At 28.4% G+C, this 13,754-nt stretch overlaps 1 protein-coding gene across 7 annotated transcripts in view; it reads right to left on the bottom strand.

Annotated features, from left to right (window-relative positions):
- Positions 1 to 13,754, bottom strand: part of LOC122524393 (chondroadherin-like protein) — a 132,681-nt gene that overhangs the window by 51,538 nt on the left and 67,389 nt on the right. The window contains exons 1-2 of one of the 7 annotated variants that reach the window (XM_043646661.1): positions 12,732 to 12,993; positions 12,603 to 12,664 (exon numbers count right to left, since the gene is read on the bottom strand). The exons of 3 other annotated variants lie outside the window; for them this stretch is intronic. The gene's annotated coding sequence lies outside the window, so the exon portion shown is untranslated. 3 more of the 7 variants (XM_043646668.1, XM_043646666.1, XM_043646667.1) reach the window with 3 other exon arrangements.

Here is a 13,754-nt window from a genome sequence, read left to right as displayed (position 1 = left end):
TGACAAATGACGGCGCTGTCACTGACTGTGAAGTAGTGTTGGCCAAGCGTTGCTTAGGATTTTTCGCACTCGAGACAAGCGCCATTTATTGAGCTGTTTGGAGTTTTTTTGTCAGTGTTTTTAAAGCTTCTGGGACTAAAACGGTTAAACTTTGTAAAAATGTTAAACAAGAACTATTGCTTATATTTGAAACCAAGAAAATAAGTGAAACTACAGAAACTGAAAATAAGTATTAAAGAAAATGAAAGAAGCTTCTTAAAAAGTGATAATTGTTTTTGTTACTCTCCTTTTTACGAGATCGAGTCAATCACATAGCCCACATTTCTAAGGAGATCGCATTTTTTATTGCCTTTCTAGAGTCAAAAGCATACCGTTATTTTTTCTAACGGGTCACCCATCTATCTATTAACCGCTCCTATTGTTGCTTGACTTAATTTGGTTTCCAGATCATCGTTAGTTTTTTAAAATAACTAAGGCGTTAAGTTAAAAAGTTGTAATATAAGTAACATTCAGTATCTAATTATGTTTGTTCATATATGATATGATATAGTAGGATTAGTGTTCATATAATAGAACGTTTAAATGATATAAAGCTTTAATATAAAATTAATTTTAAATAATGTAACGGTATTTATATAATGGAAATATTACTGTATTCATAGTAAATTTATGTAAATAAATAATTATAGTATTTAAAGTTAAAATATTTCTCAATTTTAGAAATTGAAATGAAATGTATAATTCACAAAAAAATATTTTAGACATTTTTTTCTACAGATTAATCCTAATTCACTTTTTAAAATGACAATTTCCTTTAAGACGTCGTAAAGCCTTTTCAGCGGAATAAATAATGTCGGTATGTATTCATACGTATAAATACATGTCTATGTAATATATTCCGTGAAATATCAAACGGTGATTTGATATAACAATTTTTTTATATAAATATAATCGATGAGTTGAAGAAAAACTATTTTGAAGAATAAATGAGTGCACACCAATGACAATTTATGAAAGAATTTCAAAAGAATTTTATTTTCTTTGTTTATATGTTGAACTTCGTAGCAATTCTCCATCTATCTGACAACTTTCTACGGCTTTCCCATGGGACATCTAAATTGTATTTTAAAAGTAGACAGCCGGTAATGGGAAAAAGCAGAGTATACGTATACTAAAAAAGAAACGTGTGAATTCGCTCACAGCAAGGAAAAATGAGTTTTCCGTCGAGAATAGAACAAAACTAGTCGAAGAATTCTTTCTTCTCATACCCTTATTACTTGAATCTTTCCACCTACATGAATCTCTCTTTTCAAATTTTATCGCGTACGAAAAATCCCATGAGTATAAAAGGTGTGACGTTGATTAGAACTTTAAATTTGTTTAAAGTAATTAACTTAAAAAGCTAGGAAATGATTGCGACGTGATAATCGTAAGAATTAAGCAGTCATTATGCTAAGAATTTTTCGAAAAATCGACTTCTTTTACGTATTTCAATTGTACATACATATTTTTAAGAATGTAATACAAAATTATAGGAACTTAAGTTTTTATTATTTTACCTTTGTATGGTTTTAAAATCGAATTTGCAACTACTATCCTAAAATCGATATCGTAAGGCCTGAATGTTTGTTTATCGGAATATGTATAAGATTTCGAAATTTTAAGGGAATCAAATAAAAACTACCAGACTGATTTCGCTGAAATTTGTACTCACGAATCAATACATCATTGAATATAATTAAGACATCAATTATAACTACAACTACTTAATTAACAATTTTAATAAGTGTAAAATATAAAAAATTTAACAAATTTCGATACTTTAATTTTGAAAGTTTCCAATTTTTGATGTATTTCTATTTTAGGCGGAAATTGTAGCAATAAAAATCATACATTGTACAAATCTTTCTTCTATTAAATAAAAGTTTAATAACAAGTCATACAAAAATTTCTAACAATGACACTTTGTTTTTAATAAAGAAACAAAATTTACAAAAATGCTTTTAATTTTGTTCTGCTTAATCAGAATGATAAAAAGTGAATGTAAGAAAAAAAGTTGTAGGAAATTGTTCATTCCGAAAATACAAACTCCATTTTTCGTGTGTCGCGTTCTTGCTTCTAATGTAAGCGAGTAAAGCGTCAAAGTTAATCGCTTATTTTTTAACTACCATACCATAAAAATAACTTTATAAACACATATTGATTTTCTCATTAAATCTTTCGCGACTGGTAACGCAGTCGTATATTATTAAAGAATAATTAATTTTTTAGTAACCATTGATTACTTCTTATAATTATTATTTGAAATAATAAATTTTCTCCTAACAATAAGACAATTATAAGAATTAAATGAGTAATTAATATTTTTTATATTTATATTTATTTAAATAGTGAAACATTGCGGTACTTTAATATATTAGGTTGTGCCGAAAGAAATTTCGTTTTTCAAGTGACAAATAAAAGACGATTTTATCATATTTAACATTCACAATGTTTTAAATAGTCATGAACAGTCGAATTTGATAAATTCAACTTCTCAGCTATTTTTAGCGTTACTATACGACGATAAGTATCTACCAATTTTTTTATTTTGACTTCTCCTTCATCTGGACAACTTAAATGTAGTGCATCTTTTAAATCAAAATTATCAAAATGAATTTTCAAAAATGAATTTTTAAACTTACGTTCATTTTTCATATTCTTTCCATAAATAACATAATTTTGTTCTCGCTTACATTGCATTATTCTTATTACTATAATAAAAAAGCAAAATATGATAAAAAAGCTTAATTTTATTTTCTATTTTTGTTGCGATGCCAAAAAAACTACTTCACAGATAAAAACAGAAAGAAGTTCCAAATAACGTCTAAAATGTCTGTTGAATGTAAATTGATTTAGAGGTTAAGAATAAGGTTAAATTTTGAGAAATTACTTTCCGAACAACTCAATAGATATATGTGCCCATAATTATGAAAGTGGTCTAAGTCAAAATTAAAAAAGAGTAAGTTTATTAGTTATTTCACACCACATTATTTTAAACTAAATTAATTCAATGTATTTTTCACGATATTGCTAAAAATAAACCGTTAGATAGTGTTTGTTATTTCAATATTATATAGAATTCATTTAATGTTCATATGTAATCCTTTTTAAATATCTTGAAACTAGAAATATATTACTTAGACCACTTTCATAATTATGGGCATATAAGAACATTGTAAACAACATGCAAATAGAAATCTCGCTTCAGAATTACTGATCACGAAAGTGTTTAATTGATAAAGCGATTAAAATTCTCAATATCGCAAAAATACATTGCTTATTATCTATTGAAACAAAAATTAAATTAGGAATCTCTTTGAACTTTATTCAGTTATCCACTGAATCATCAATCCTTATAATTTTCTCTTTTATTTAAGATAAGTAATATAACATAATGAATAAATTACTCGTGAAAATATTTAATATAACATTAAACAGACTCGTTGTAAATTCATAGAACAGGTTATACAGGTAAAAGTGATCGATCTATTTCTTTTAAAAGAAGAAAAGAGAGGAAGGAAAAAAGCTGCAAGTCACGTCGCTACATGGTAAAGTATAATTGTAAGTTAGAGTATAGTTCCACGAAAAATGTGAAAAGAAGTGAAGCGAATTATTCAAATCAGTAGCACCTACACGTTTTTCGGATTTAGTTGCATGAGTGTGGTAAATAATGCTTATCGACCTCTATAAAATCACGAATCGCATGTTAGGAGACTCTGAATGAAAATGTCCTTGTAATGTACATCACCACAATTATTATCTTAACCATTGTTATCAACGTCACAACCATTCTCATAAGATTACCCTACTGCAAATGTTATGGAATAATACATATATGGCATAATACGTAGAGCGTAATCCTTTCTTGAGATTATTACTCTTAGCTAACGTACATAAGGCATCAGTTATAATAATCATTTCGAAATAGGTGTCGACGGATTTAAGACAAGGTCGTTGGCCCTACTAATGAATCTACAAGTTTACCCAAGACGAAACGTTCTTCAGCATCTCTAATCTCTGTAATTTACCACTACAGATTGGTTCTCATAATAAATCTAAATACATCAATAATTAAGATGTTTATCTTTAATATACGTCTATGCACGTTTACTATAATAATTACACTGTATCGTACTAGAATCACTTATTGATCTTTTGTGAAATCTTTATCAATTAATACGTGAACTGAGTAAACACTCACAAAAATCTATTCCGTCTTGAAATTGACTTTTCACTCGAGTACCTTGAGGAAATTTTTTTTCCAACTTAAATAGATTTCTCCTTCAATCGGATTTTCGTCTTTAATGGTCCAGAACTGACGTCTGTTGAACAATAGAAAATAAAAATTAAATTCAACAAAGAAAATACCTTTCAAGGGTAATGTCACTCCTGAGGCTTTAAAGTAATACCAGACTTTGAGAATTTATTAAAAATGATTACATAACTTTCTTTTTAATTAAAAATAAGAATTTTATGTTATGTATATTTAGGACAAACAATATTTCTTATAAGTTTTATTGAAAATAAAATGGCCATGTAAAGACAATCTTTATAAATTACCTTTTTTCAAGAATAATTAAACGTGCATATTTTATGCGAAATATTTCATCGGAAAACAAAACACGAAATTCTTGTTATGATCTACAATTAAAAAACTAATAAAACACATAGTTGTTTTTATAGTTATTATTCTTTACAAAAGTTGTAATTAAAAGTAAAGTTCTTCACATTTCTAAATATCGTACATACTTCAATGCCATAGGTATATATTTAGGAAAATTAAACATTTTATACAATATATTAACGAGGGCAATACTAAATTCGTACACCTCGAATATTTTTGAAAATTTATACATTTTTAGGGGTCTATTAGGACAATAAATTTCACTCGAGAAGTAGCTGACAGCTCCACACACTACAATGCAAACTCAATGAGCTCATCATTCTGTAGTATCATAACATACATAAAACCAAAACACGCACTCGTTACCTACACACAATCTCATCAAGCTCCTTATGTCAATATATACGAAATCTTAGGGGTTTTATGCCGTCAAGGCTTTTTCCCAACGAACATATAACCGATCTTATATCTTGACTGAATAACGACTTTTTATTCCAATTTTAATTTTTATTTCATCAGATATCCGAAACCTCAAGAAAACTTCATGTTGGAGAAGTTGTGAAACGTATTGTTACGTCCTAGGTCGTTTATTCTTTTTTTTTGCTACGTTCGATATTTTCCTCGTCGAAGACTATTGTCATGTATCTCAAGAAGGGTTATTACTAAAACTAAAAGACCAGATGACAAACATTTTCCAGACCCGTCAAAGAGTTTAGGAAAGAATCACATAACCTAAATATCTTAGAACGATCGTCCTTACTATACCCCTTAAACACATAAATTATTAGACAATGGATCAGTTCTTCTACCCATAGGCGCAGACTCTTAAGAAATTCGTGGATCGTCGAAAAGTCGTCTGGACTTCACCTCTTGTTAATTCCTTAAACCAATAAGTCTTATAGGCGTTAATGTAACTACCCAATAAGGAGACTAAGTTTCATATCCTGCAAACTGATTCGTTATAGAACGAAATAACTGGTCAAAGAAGTGGGAGTAGAAATGTATCTATAAAAACGATCAGAAAGAAAGGCAAAAACCCATAATATTTCTGTTAAATCCTGTATTTCTATTTTAGTTAATAAGTCTGTATTCTGTTCTTAATTAATAAGTCTGTACTCTGTAAAATCAGTGAAACGTCCCACAAGATTGATCGGTAACGTAAAACAATAAATATTGAATATAACCGAATTCGAGAGTTAGTAAAACTTAATTATTACCCGTTATTAGAATTATTCTATTGTTGTTGATCGAACCAGAGACACGAAGCTATTTCACCAGCTGCAGAAAAAAGTAAACGTCTTATTTTAATTATTAACCATCTACCTTCACTATAATAGAATTCCAACCAAAATTATATTTTAACTACCCTTTTCCATTCCCGTCCTCACATCCATATCTCATCACTCACCAACACATTTACAATTCTTTAGGTCATTTCCTGGTAAAGGCTTAACTGCTTGACTAAAAACAGACCACACTTTCCGTTACGCCACAGGATGTAACAGTACCTAAACCTGTAATTGGACATTTTGTAAAATTACCTCTGCTATATTTATTCGGTAATTGACATATGTGCCCATAATTATGAAAGTGTTCTAAGTCAAAATTAAAAAAGAGTAAGTTTATTAGTTATTTCACACCACATTATTTTAAACTAAATTAATTCAATGTATTTTTCACGATATTGCTAAAAATAAACCGTTAGATAGTGTTTGTTATTTCAATATTATATAGAATTCATTTAATGTTCATATGTAATCCTTTAAATATCTTGAAACTAGAAATATATTACTTAGACCACTTTCATAATTATGAGCACATATGTCTCCTTTTTTGACCGTGTATTATTTTATGAATAACGTACGTTTTAAACAGGTTTATATCTTATATATAAAAAAAATATAATCCTATCTATATCTGATCTACATATTTGATATTTAAAAAGAATATAATCTTATCCTAGCTGATCTTGATGATCAGGTCAGATAATGCGTCAGACTCGTTATATTTATTTTTAGTCCAAAATTCTGACTAGTGATATTCACGTTTGATTTGAAATTTTGATTACGGATCAGTTAAAATACGGCAAGGAATTAACTAGTCGAAACACACGAATCAACTCTATCGAATATTGCTATAAAATTATTTTTATTATATTTTGTTTAAAAAAACTAATGACTTTAAGCTGAACAAACAAGTTTATTCAATGTTAAGAATAGCGTTACCCCTAAAAGAACAAAAAAACAACAACATGTAACAAAATGAAAGCACGAATAATAAAATGTGATATTAGATGTCATTTTTCGCTTAATTAGTTTTTTAGGAGTACAAGAAATTTAACAATCGAAAAGAATAAATCTTCCCATTAGACACTAAGAATAAATTCATGAAAGTTCACAGGTGAATTTACGTATACACGACTCGATTTGCATAAACTGTAGAAACCGACTAATTCTATTTGTGATACACACAAGACAAAGAAAGTAGGTAGCTAGATATACATATATATTTAAAAGAGTTGACCCTACCTAGATTATACCGAAGATTAAGACTTCATCCGGACGGTTTGATTTATTCTGCGTTTAATTACTTTTCAAAAAATATTCACGAAGTGGTTGACTTTGACTGCAATGGAACTTTATAGATTAATAAATTAAATTAAAAAAAAAAAGTTTGTTTTTTTTATCAGTTGTAATCTAATAATTTATTAAACATAGCAAAAAGTAAAATCTCTCATTTTTATTTAATTTTCGTTACAAGCAGGGATCTTCGTTTTGCGAACAGACGAAGCTCTTTTAATAAATTATTAATTAACGAATTTTTTTTTCTGATAAGTGAATTTGCTAATATTCGTTGTGTGTGTCAAGCATATTTTATTCAAAATTTTAAAAACTTTAGAATATTAAAGTAAATTATAGTAGTTAATTATTAACGCTTTATGGAACAAATTTTCAAATACGAAAATATCTCGTCAAATGTGAAAGTTTTAACAAATATTACCAATTGGCGAAGTATTATTAAACCAATATTGACTTTTTATATCGTTTTCCTTTCATCAATAAAAGAACTTTCAGAATACCCTGTACACGTAAATCCAAAAAATACATTTAAGCATATATAGGGGTAACTATTTTTTAAATAAAACAAATAAATATTTTTAAAAAATTGAATTTTCTAAAAGAAAATTTAAAGATAATGTTTTTCAATTTTAGGAGACAGACATAAAACCATAATTTCTTTTTGATTCAAGCGACGTTTTAAAGGTAAAATTAATGTATTTAACCAGTTCCCAGTGGTTGACAAATATACTCGTCATAGAGAAAAGGCAATATTTCTTGATATGAAGAATATACTCGTTATGCGGACAAAGGAATTATAATTTACAGTATACATATTGCAATTTTACTAAAAACTCAAATCTATTCGTAAATTTCAAGATTTTAAAAATATTGAGAAACCAAAATTAAATAAAACGAGAATAAATATAGATAATTGCTATAAAAATACTACATATAATATGAAGAAAGTAGAGCAAACTTGACCAACTAAACCTAAAAGTTATACCTCTAATTTGAAAACATTTTCAAGACTATATATATTAAGCACATTTTAAAAAAAATAATTCTACATGAAGATGCTTTTATTGTTACAATAATAATATTTAAAAAGAATCAAGATATAGATGTTCCAATTGCAAAATGGCATTATGTATTATACTCTGTTTTACTCAATATCATTCAATAATAGAAGATTAAATTTCTAATTAATCACTTTTTAAAGCAATTGATTGTTTTTAATTTTTGTCTTTCATATACAAACTAAACGTTTAAATTAAATAAATAAATAAATGTTAATAAGAAGGCTGTTAATTTAAAAAAAAAAATAGTAGTTTGATTACAACATATTTCAATATTATAACAGAAATATATACTCAATAGTGTATACTCGAACACATAAACAAAATAAGTACTATACAAAGAAATCGCTGAAGCTAACTTTTTAAACATAAACCTATGATTTTTTAACGTTATCTTATTATACGCGAAAAAAAAATGAATGGCTTTTATCGTAAACGTTTTCTTCTGACCAAATCTTTCTATTTAACATTGTTTAGAGACAAAAAGAGAGAGCGACGAATTGATTAATATTGGAATAAAAAGTAATTAGAATACTTTTTCAAATATGTGATATTAGCATAGTGTTTATCAAGAAAATAATTTTTTTATTGCAAGAGAGATACTAAATTTGAATTATAACTGCTGATTATGATAAACGGTAATGTGTTACATTGGCATCGATCTCGAGTGTAAATATTCAAGGTTTTTTTTTTTGATAGAATTTCATTCAAACAAGATATATTATGATATATTAGTCATACAAAAACAACATAAATTAACAATTTTATACTTCTTATCAATCCTCATTGCTTACAAAAAAGCTAAAAATAAATCACAATTCAAGGAATATTCTTAATCCCTTAAAGTTAAATACCTGAATTTTCATAATTTTGACTGCTTTGTAAACCTGTAAAATTTCATCAAAATTTAAAACAAACTTTAACGAATGTTTTTTATTAGCTAATCAAACTTGTTTTGCAAAGAAAGGTTTTAATTTTTTACCCAAATTCTTTAAATCAAAATAAAAGTAGAGATTATATTCGAAAGAAAAAATTATTTAAGAAATAAAAGTCACTACTTGGCTTGGACAAAAAAAAGGAAACGCGAATGAAAGAAAAGAAAAATGGTCCTCGATTGAGTCGTGAGGGAAATATAATCAGATTACCGCTCCCAGATAAGAGACAGTACTATTTTTCCTTCAATCATTCTAAACCAATGTCTCAGCACACTCAAAACTTTCTGAATAATTTCTCTTCAGATCTTTCTCTCTTCCTTTCCTCTCTCTCTCTCTTTCTTTCTTTCTTTTTCTCTTGCTTTCCTTACATATATATACAGTGAAAGATATATAATATATTATATATGTGAACTATGTTTATACAGGATTAGCACAATTGAGTTTCACATTTTTAAATTGGAAGAAAGTGCAAAGCATTTGAGATTTGCATGTGTTACGTCGAGATGTAACAAAAAAAGGAGAATCGTGCATAGCGATTTACGATGTTACCTTTTCTTTCAAATATCTTAAAAACCTTTTACAGTTATAACACAAACGAGGATATGCATTTATCTAAGTTCGGATTTGACCAGTTGACAATAGCCGGACATACAATTCTTCAAAGAAAATCGACAAAGTTTTACTAACAATAAGTATTTGTTCGACATAGTCATTTTAGAAAAAGGAAAGACCGGAAGTATTTTTTACATTCTCGTCTACGTGTATTCGAACTAAAAACATTAACACTTTTATTAAGGAATTTAAAGGTGGAATTGTTAATAATCGGACAAATAATGCATTCTAAAAATCTTAAACTCTACCTTCGTGATCCTTGAAGATGGGAGCATGCTGACCTCTCCGCAGTTCCAATTCATCCAATCTAACGATTTCAAAACTTTCTATATAAGATATCGGACAACTTAATATTGTTCTTACACATTTCAAATAATGTGCAGAGCAATTGTTATGTTGGTACAACACACATTGTCTAATATTTAACGGAGTATCTAATAAAAGTTCCGAAAAAATATGACTCAGAAATGTTGCGAATGTTTGTCTCATAAGAGTGCTTTCAATAAAGTTATATATATAGACCACTGAATTTACATATACATATTTTTGTTGCTTAATTTTAACAGGATAATTTAGAATTAACTCATTGTCAGAATAATGTATGTATAAGATATTAATATCCAAAAAATTTTCCGCAAACTATTTTTTATGTCATAGTGATAGAAAATGAAAAATAAAAAAAGAAATTTCGAAGAGAAAAAATTGGTATTATAGTAATGAAAATAAATATTTAATGCTCAATGTATGTGAATTTAATTTTTAAATGTAGGGAGAATTCATTTATTTTTTTTAAACAAGAAGTTGTATAAGTATCTATTGTACACAATAGATTTTGTGTTCAAACACAAAATCTTTGATATATTGTAGAAATTTGCAGTGTAGAAGCTAGATTATACAAGAGTCCACTGTATAAGAAATGTGCAAGGAATAACAAATGTAAATAAACAAAAACTCTACGACATGTGTGGTAGATTATTTTGAGTAAAAACTGCTATTTACTGTGGGACGAGCGCCTCCATGCCAAATACTTAAATAAGCATTCGTGAGAGGATTGGACAATGGGCCTTGGGATAAAGAGCAGTCACCAGGAAAGCGAAAAATCCGTGAGGTTCGAGTCCCGGTCCAGTCCAGTCCAGCGACTACATTTTTTTCACGAATCTTACATTACATTATAGTCGATTTGTTATATGTATGTCAACATGGACAAAAAACTGATAGCAATTTAATATTATTTTTGTATGGGGTATCATGATATTGAAAATACGTTAGATAAAAAAAAAACCTAGTATGCGTAATAAATTGATAAAATTAAAATTTTTCGAATTCAGCATATTTTTAATGTCTTTCTCTTATAAAATTGTTATACGATTAAACTGTTTTGCAATGAATCAATAATGACTTATTCCCGGAAGCTCTTTTCCTTTTTTTGTTAGCCCATTAGGATTTTTTTCGTCCAACTCCTATCTTTTTTGCCATACTGATGACTAGTTAGCAAGGGGGAGCGATTCTTTTTTCAGTTTTCTACTAAATTTCTAAGCAAATTCCTATGTAAACATTCAACATGTTTTAAAGAAACTTGCTTACGACATTAAGCAATGGTAAATAATAAAAATTAATTTAAATCAAAAGGATTGGTCTTAGGATTTATGTTAAATAGGCATTTCTTACTTCTCTTAATAAGTACTATAAGCCCTAGAAACATTAGACCCTCTTTTGCGTAATAATAAGAACATGTTCTAAAATGCCGTGTTGTACGAGGAATTTCCTAAATTTTGAACTACGATAGAGAGAAACCGTGTTATTATATGGGGTTTATCTGTATATACATGTAAGACTTCAGAATTAATCTGATGGGTTGAAAAATTCTACGTTATCTAAACTTAAGTAAACTTTCAGCCAACAAATGCTTTCCAGAATTATAGTGTGTCTTCGTTGAGAGTGCAGTTTGTTTATTTTTGATTAATTTTGAGAGTAAAGTGAAATGTAAAAAAATAATCTTCATGCATCCTCATGCAATTAAAGCGAAACTGAAGTTTTTTAGTTTAATAGCTTTGTTAAATAAATAAATTATTAATTATTGATACAATACAGCAAACATTCTAAGTTGCAAAGATAGTGTTAAATATGGATAAATTTGCAATTCCAAATTCTTTCTTTTTTAATGAAGTCAAAAACTATTAACTATTAAAAAACACAAATTAAGTAAACTACATTTTAATTTTTAACGACTTTTCTAAGAATTCATGAATAAATATCCATATATATTTCTTTTCCTTTTTTATTTCTTTTATAAAAAGTCGGTTGCTTAGCTTGAAATTTTTTGAAGTTGACGTTGAAATCACCACTAAAAATTGTTGATGAACACCATAAGTCTTTCTTTTTTAAAAGTATAACTTTGGAATAGTAAGTTCTCCTTATTCAAGCGAGCCTTGTTCGAATATAGATATAAATCGAACGATCTCGAAATACGCGTCATAGTAGATTTCGGTAACACTACGAAAAACAGAATACAAGCGTAAAAAGAAAAAAAAACTGAGGAGTCCATTATAAGACGTGAACAAATAAAGAGGTATTTTTAGACGACGCGCAGCTTCACTTCATTATTCAAGTTCCTTAAATCTTACAATAAGAATAAATCAATTACAATTATACGGAGTATAATTTGAGTATAATTAAATTGTTATGACGGCTCATTTGTCCTCTTAACACTTACGTACACATATGCACCTAAAAACCACGAACGTATACTAACCTATAATCCTTCCTTATGATATAGAAGATCAAAAGCGATCGATTCCCAAAGCTTACAAGTATCTATGCACAATAAAACAAATACTTTAAAAGCACTATAACCATAATTAAGTATTACAAACTACTTTACCACACTTTAACTGCAATAACTATTAAATGTCGTCTAACTAAATACTTTACACTCTACTCTTTTCTCTTTATTCTTTATACTCTATTCTTTGATACTCCTCACTATTATATTGGTCAACTCACGACTGGCTTCTTTTTTTCTTTTAGATCTTGTCTCTCGCTATATTATCCCCACTTATCCTTCCATAATCAAATGCATCTCACATTTTCTATCGCTTAACGTTCACACACACACACACACACACACACACACACACACACACACACACACACACACACACACACACACACACACACACACACACACACTGACTTGCCTCGATCATTCAATAATCTCATTCAAATGTCGATAGTCTATTCACACACATTTACATCCCTACACACGCACGCATACACACAAAGTAGTTTTTATATCCTTAGGGTCGCATTTTTACATGCATAGTTTGTATATATGTTATAAGCAAAGCGGGATCTCCAACATTGTGACCATTTCCTAGGCATTGCTCACAATGCCAAAAACTGACTGGCAGTGTAGGAAATGTATTCATATTTCTCACATTTCGTAGATATTCTGTAGAATGACAAATAAAAAACAGGCAATGTAAGAAATATATCCCCAATTCGAATGATTTTCAATAAAATGCATATATGAAACATTTCGTTCTAAACCTGCTTATCTTCTACTATGATAAGGAACAAAAGATACAGATTTTCCATGGTAATTTTTATGAATATTGGTCTCAATGTAATAATCTTCTACTACAATAAGTAACAGTGGGCACTACATAATAACATACCAGCATAGAGTAAGTTTAAATTTATAGAAGTGCACATAGTAAAGCAGCACACACAGTTTCAAAAATTTGTGCACAAAAAGTCGAGTAACAATCAAGGTGTTAAATTTGTTAAAAAAATTAGTTTTTTACTGTGCTCCATGATCGATTTTGTGTGTGTGTGTGTGTGTTGAGCTATGTGTTGTGTAGGTGTGCTTGTATGTGTGCGCATGTATGTGGGTGTTGATGGG

The sequence above is a fragment of the Polistes fuscatus genome, unplaced genomic scaffold, assembly GCF_010416935.1.
Source record: "Polistes fuscatus isolate 324 unplaced genomic scaffold, CU_Pfus_HIC Scaffold7, whole genome shotgun sequence".
Classification (NCBI taxonomy): domain Eukaryota; kingdom Metazoa; phylum Arthropoda; class Insecta; order Hymenoptera; family Vespidae; genus Polistes; species Polistes fuscatus.
The sequence above is the reverse complement of the archived record's forward strand: the minus strand, read 5'-3'. Positions and strand labels throughout refer to the sequence as shown.